General features: G+C 42.3%; 1 long non-coding RNA gene across 1 annotated transcript; it reads right to left on the bottom strand.

The window, feature by feature from the left end:
* Nucleotides 1-2,004: 2,004 nt before the first annotated feature.
* On the bottom strand, nucleotides 2,005-6,274 carry LOC138258724 (uncharacterized). The gene is made up of 3 exons (XR_011198529.1): nucleotides 5,895-6,274; nucleotides 5,144-5,236; nucleotides 2,005-2,470 (listed from the first exon to the last, which is right to left on the bottom strand). It is a non-coding gene; the product is annotated as an uncharacterized lncRNA (long non-coding RNA).
* Nucleotides 6,275-6,960: the final 686 nt, after the last annotated feature.

The following is a 6,960-nucleotide window of genomic DNA, read 5'->3' on the forward strand; positions in this document are numbered from 1 at the left end:
CAAACCAATGTATTTAGCTAACAAACACAAATCTAGTCTAGACAAAAAAACTACTCAGTGTTTCTCTTGTTCATCACAGCATTGCACTACAGGTCACACTCTCTCAATTGGGTCGGGAGACTGGGACTCTCAGGAGGAGTCGTATGGAGTTGGACATAATCCTTAATCGGAGTCATGAGGACGATGAAAGGACTCAGTGCGTGATTGACAACTTCAACAACTGCAAGAAGAAGGAAGTTATCAACTTCACGGAAATCAACATGGATGATGACTCTAAGAGGCCCACTCAACTCTGTGGACCAGTGAGAGGCACGTTGATTACTTGATTTGGAAAATGCAATGCTGTGGCAGGTATGTGCTGGCTGGCGCAAATTTGAAACTTTGTGATTGGTTGGGGGGGCCTGTTGTAGGTAACTAGAGACAGCCCAATACATGCAGCCACTTGTCTGTGATTGTTGGTTTTCGTAACTGTTCCCACTTAAATGATTGCACATCAGTCATAAAATGAATTATTGCAAATGACTACGCTCTTGCTCTGATGCTAAACTACTCCTCATGGAGCTTACCTTCCTTTCTGTCCTTCTTCTTGATTCTACAATATCATGATAATAATTTCTGTTTTACAATCCGCAGGCCTTCTCTTCTGCACAAAAGGCAAAAGCACTATAACATTCATGCTTTCCTTATCAGACCACTTCAGCCAGGCAGGCACTGAAGATTGATGGGGCAATGCAAGAAGAATGCAGATGCACCACCCAAATTGGCAATAAAGTATAATTTTGCTTTTAATAATCTTTTTTTAGAACTTTGTGTGTTCGCTTTACTCCAACATTATTTGCATTTACTATTTTTCAAATGTAGGTCACAGAACATTTACATATATAATGTGGGTCTCTCTGAGGCTGACTGACTACTTGCAATGCATTTAAGTTAACTGTGCCATATTCATTCCTTTCAGTTCCTCTCACAACAGGCTGCTGATAATTGACTAGATCAATATTGTGTTTGTGTAGTGTTTGTCTTTTTGTCACACCTTTCCCTAAATCCTCTTTCCATCCATTCATCAAAACCCTAGCCCTCTTCCCCCTGGCTGTGTGATTTATTGAGGTGTGACTTGATCATTTACACCATTAATTGATCACACACATGGTGGGGTGGATGTGGTGAAAGCAACACCAACTCATTGTGCAGGATCTTAAGCTCTATATTGCCCACACTTGCACCATTCACTACCCATGCATAAAAAGTGATTGATATTTTCTGAAGAACATCATTTGCCATCACCATCATTCAGGCACTGTGTTGTTGTTGCGGAAATGCTTACACTTGTCCACTTCAGAGTTTGAGTTGTCTTCACGAAATACGATTCAAGTTTTTCGTAACTTTGGTAAAATACCAGCTCACCATTGTTCTGAATAATTTAATTTAACATTGCTTATTATATACGCTATAGCAGGTATTCTTTGCTGTGTAGTAGTCTAGTCTCAATTGTTTGTAAAGCTATGATATATTAATATGTAACCCACTAACTCAGTTTTATTTCAATTTAGTTGCCTGTGATAGTGCTACCGATTAATCCTACGGTTTGAGTTCACATAAGTGGTAGTGGGACCTCGCTTCTGATGCCTTCACTGTTGGTGCGCTGGCTTGCTACTTCTACCACCACCATGGCAACTTGGGAAACCATGCAGCCCTCGCAAGTTGTTGTACTTTTAGGTAATATAACAGGCAATGGCAAATCTCCCCCCCCCCCACTCTTTAGGGGTCAATATAGTTGCAGACGGCAGTGCAGAGACTAGGAGAGTAGTAGGATAATTGTTATACACTAGCAGCAGATTTTAAAAACACGTTGCGTTAAAAGGCAGCAGTGCGAAGTAAAACACCCCAAAAAAGATTTGAGGCATAAATAACATTAAATAAATATTTATGAACCCTAGCATATAATAATATAAAAACCCACCGCTTCCACCCACAACTGGTCCACCCCTACCCCCAAACAAATCTTCCAGTCCTCAACCAATGTCTAAAAAACTCCAAAGAAAAGTCCAACTGTCTTGGTTCCAAAAACCCACACTCCCACCTTCTCCACTCACAAATCCCACCCACCAAAACAAAGGATAAAAAAAGAGACAGAAGAGGGCACTAACGGAGGGCTATGAGCTTTTTCAGGAGCCCCTCCATATGTGCCTGCCAAGCTTCTATCCGCGCCAGCCTTCGCAGGACGCGATTTTGAAACACGTAGTCTTGGGGGGAGGGGCAGCAGTGATGGAAATGCGGCAGGAGGCTGCCAGTGGACTGTGGTGCCGGTGTTGAGAGGCTAGAGACATTGAGGACTGTCTGGGGCCCTGGGCATTGGCAGCTGCCTCCTCCTGCTCCAGACCACCAACCACTGGTATTCAGCCGTGATCCTGCTTCTGCTGCTGCATCTGGGCTGCTATTTCCTGCCAGGAAGGTGGACCAGCAGGAGTAACTATATCAAGAAAGAAAAAAACCAAATTGTAAACAATGCTCCGTGGAAAACACAAAAGTATGTGGTGACACAGTAGCAGTACATTTGCTGGTCACCTCAGGCCATTACATTTTGATGTGATTAGAGTCCAGCCATTATGCACTATGGAGTACAAGTTTTCTTCTCTCTCCTGTTGTGCTAAATTAATGGAGGCACGCTAGCTAAGCTGGCGCCCTAGTTGTACTGGTTAGTCGGACTTTGCTACTGTCTGCAGCTGGGGGAGTTGTAATAGACAAGTATCCTATTCAAGTGGCCCTGCTCTTCTCCAAAATGCCTTTCAATTTTACCCTGACGACAAGGAAGTTGAATTCTATGAATGATACACATCATGTACTATAAAATCAATCATGCAGACATTCTGTCGTAAAAGTGGGGAAAGCGATGCACTGCAGTACAGGGAAAGAATTGAGGAATGGGATATAGATTGTATTTAGCACCTTCGTCACAGACTGACCCATCCGCAAAAGTCAAGGCCCTTACTTAGTCCCACTTTACTCCCTCTTGGCCTCACCCTCCTCTACCACACTTTGTAGTTACTTTTTTCCAACAAAATACATTTGCTTGGCAGTAAGGAAAGGAATCTTAACTTACTCTCTTGCAGGGTAAGCTAGAGGGAGGTAGGCTGGCTAGGTAGATGCTTTACTGATCATCAGGTGCCTAAGGTTTGGCTAGTACTGAGTCACTGTGTTTAACAAATGTTGAAAGGGGAAAATTTGAACAGATGTAAATCCATTATGAAGCCATAATGAAATATATCACTTGGCTAGAAAAATGTGGTGCAAGCAAAAAATTGATTTTTAAATAATTTCTGAAGGCTGGGACAGAACGTAAGAAAGATTAAAGGGGTGAAGTACTAGAAAGTGACTGAGTGGGCACAGGGAGGGAAGGGACACACACCTTGTTTTTGCATTGCCATGCATTAAAAACTTTGTAAATAAATGGCGCATTAACTTAACTTAAGTTAAGCCAACACTGCAGTGCCGAATTGAACCATGCAGCTGTTAGGTCATCATGGGTGGCACTGGTGAAATGCTATAGGTAGGGAGGGAGGTGATGATTAATGATGGGTGATATACATAATATCTGCCTCACTTGAAAAATACTCTGAGTCAAGGGAGTAGTCAGAAATACCACCCCAACCCTTTGAATCAAAGCTTTCATAAAACCATTTCAAGCAACTAAAGTAGGAGAGAAGAACGCCCCTATCCAGAAGAGCTCCCTTATTTCTTCATTCCAAGCATTTATCCATTCATCATTGCATTGTTCTTCTAGTATTCTTATTCTTTAACCTTTGCTTTGATATTTGATACACACCATTTAAGCTTTACATTCTCTCATCCAGCCTTCCACCATTGAAAACCATCTATATCCATCCAAATTCCAAACATGGCTCTCAATAAACCTTTCACGAACATCCATTTACCCAATACCCACCCATGCATCCTTTCACCCATTCACCCATCCAAACAACCCAAGGATTCCTTTCACTCATCCAGGCAGGCATCCTTTCACCCATACCCTTAAGTCTCACCCAGCCAGGCAGGCATTCTTTCACTCGTATACCCTTTCATCCATCCTTCACCCACCCATGCATCCTATCACCCATCTATATGCACCTTTTCGCCCACACATCCTTTCACTCATAATATATTTTCACCTATTCTTTCTCCTTCCATGCTTCTTTCCCTTCTCCATCAACCCATCATAGTTAAAGTTCATTACGAACCTTTGTCTACTGAGTTGTAGATAGAAGAAGCAATTCATAAACTCAACTCCTGTTGTATCTGCTAAAGTGGGGTGTTCACGAGTGAGCCAACACTAGTACACCCTTGCAGTGAGTATATAACTAATTGTCAATAAGCAACCAGTATGACTTTCTATCACCTGCTACTGAGACCCCCACTTCAACTGTTGCCGAGTCTGCTGCTGTGCTGGCGCTGTTGCTGCTTGTCGCAGCACTGGTGATCGTGCAGCTAGAAAAAGCCAGGTAGTCAAGCAAAACAAAAACATTTTGTAATGGGGGGAGAGCTATCAATGAATCTGAGTTTTTGAAGAGAAATAAAAGGAGGCAAGAATTGCTCAATGAAGAACTGGCAGATGCTATTGGGCTGTCCTCCTCCTACTTCCAGCCATGGTTCACGGTCATGAACTCCCGGTAAACTATAATAATAATACATACACAACATTGGAGGGTCCAACATGACCATGTCCAAACACTCTTTTTTTACTGATTGAGCAGGAGAAAGACAAAGAAAGCCTTCTCAACAAACATGCATAGAATACCTTAATTGGACATGCAACCTTCACAGTAGAGCACCTGACCTAAAATGGGCTCTTTGAGCCTTACACTACCACCAGTCCACAAGATATATAAAGGGAGAGGAAAAGCTTACTGACAAAGCAGAAGTAAGGAAGCTAGAAACAGACTAGTACAGAGATAGTTTGAAGTAAAATACAGAAACCTGAAGTATAGAAAATAAGTGAATAGGATAATGCAGGGATAAGAAGAATTTAGGAAACAGAGAAATCAAAGAGAAGTTGGAAAATATTAGGAGAAAGGTACAAAATAATTCTAAATTTGAAACTGTAAAAGTTATGGAAATAAATATTCATATTAAAAACAGGAGGACTTACTGGGGCCAGCAGATCCATCTACCGTGGCACTTGTGGAGGGGGCACCTCTAGCTCCTTCATTCGCCTGACCAGCCCATTTCTTGGCCCTGAATGCTGATGTAAGAAAAAAAAAAAAAAATGATTACTAGTACAGTTAATAATCTCTCCCAAATTATTTTTTGGCAGGAAAAGTCAAATGCAGTAACATTGAACTTTTCCAAATCAGATTGCCTGTATAGTACAAGTATTGTGGACCATTCTATTCCAAATTTCCTAAACCTAACCCTATTCCAAATTTCCTACACTACATTTCGGAATTACAAATACATTGCAATTAATTATTTTTGCTTCTCATCTCATTCCCAATCTCTCAACCCCCTTTGATGGGCCAACTCAGTCTGCATTTTTCTAATGGATAGATGGATGCATGAATGCATACTACACATCAGTGGGAAATTGTTTGTCACTGTACTAGCTTCAAAAAGTAAAGGCACAGAGAAGTGAGAGTATGTGCTAATTCACAAATACTAATAACTATCACTATGTTAGTGACAGGACAGGACATAGGAGAAGTCTCTGCATTACTTCTTACATAATCAGCCAAAGTGAGCATCAGAATGGACAATTAAGTAGCGCCAAGCGCCTGTCTATTTGAGGATCACATAATATTTGTAACATAAAGTTAACTTACCTGCGTGTGAGCATCATTCTTGCTATTTGGTAAAAAATATTAGCATAGAACACAACTAATAATTAATTATTAGTTACTCACCAACCCCTGCAACTTCCATGCTTAGCATGTCAGGCAGGTCTGTCTCTCAATCTAGGATGATGGCCCACTGGTGCGTCAGCTGTTGTTGGGTGTGCCGGACCCCAGAGCTACGCCGCCCGGAACGAAGGTGGCTGCCGGTGGGGGTTTGGGAGGGCCTGACGCTGCCGCTGCCCTGCTCTGCCATGGCACTGGGCACTTGGGGGTAAGATAGAAGAAAGGTTAAAGAAGGATGAAACAAATTTTAAAAGTACAGAAGTCACAAAACACATTAAAAAAATTACAAAAAAACATAAAATATAAAAACACCACGATAAAAGGTAAGATAATAAATACGAATGAGGAGAAAATAAATGTTATAGCTGTAGGATGAAAGAGATTAATAAGGAATTAAAGTAGGCCCCAGCACCATAACAGAAGGAAAAATCAAGATGGCTGCACCCATGCGAAACTCATGGAGCTGTTCGCAAGAGAATGCACATAGCGTTGCAGGTGACGTTAAACGTCACGCAAACAGGCGAAGCAAGAAACTCTGCCCGTTTGCGGAGCTCCGCGTAGCGAAGCAGAATTATTTTGCCACTTCGCAGAGTTCCATGTAGTGCGACCATGCAATCTCCGCCCGGGCCTGGTTGTAAGTAAGTTTATCCATAAGAGGATTTGGCCTTTGCTAAGGTTTTGATACAAACATGCTTAACATGCCCTTATTTAACATCTGGGTCCGCATTACAAATAGTGGCGCAGTGGCGCAACAGGCATGTGCATACTTATTTTGAACCCCCAAGCCACTGTTGTATTACAGAGGAAGGAGCAGATGCTTGTGCGCTTCCGTCTGTAATACTGATAGCGCAGGTGCACATAGAGCACCAGTGCTATCTTCAGGTGGCGTTGCCTCAGTAGCATTGGTGGCGTGGCCCAGTGCTAATTAGGGAAACACTTTGCCTCTGCATCTGCACTGTATTACAGACACAGGTGTAGAGGAAAAGAGACTGTCAGGTGGTGCACTGACTGCACCACAAAAATGTGGCACACTGTCAGTGTGCCCCCAGAGAGCAACCCCTGCAAGGGGGAA

Source organism: Pleurodeles waltl, chromosome 2_1, assembly GCF_031143425.1.
Source record: "Pleurodeles waltl isolate 20211129_DDA chromosome 2_1, aPleWal1.hap1.20221129, whole genome shotgun sequence".
NCBI lineage: Eukaryota > Metazoa > Chordata > Amphibia > Caudata > Salamandridae > Pleurodeles > Pleurodeles waltl.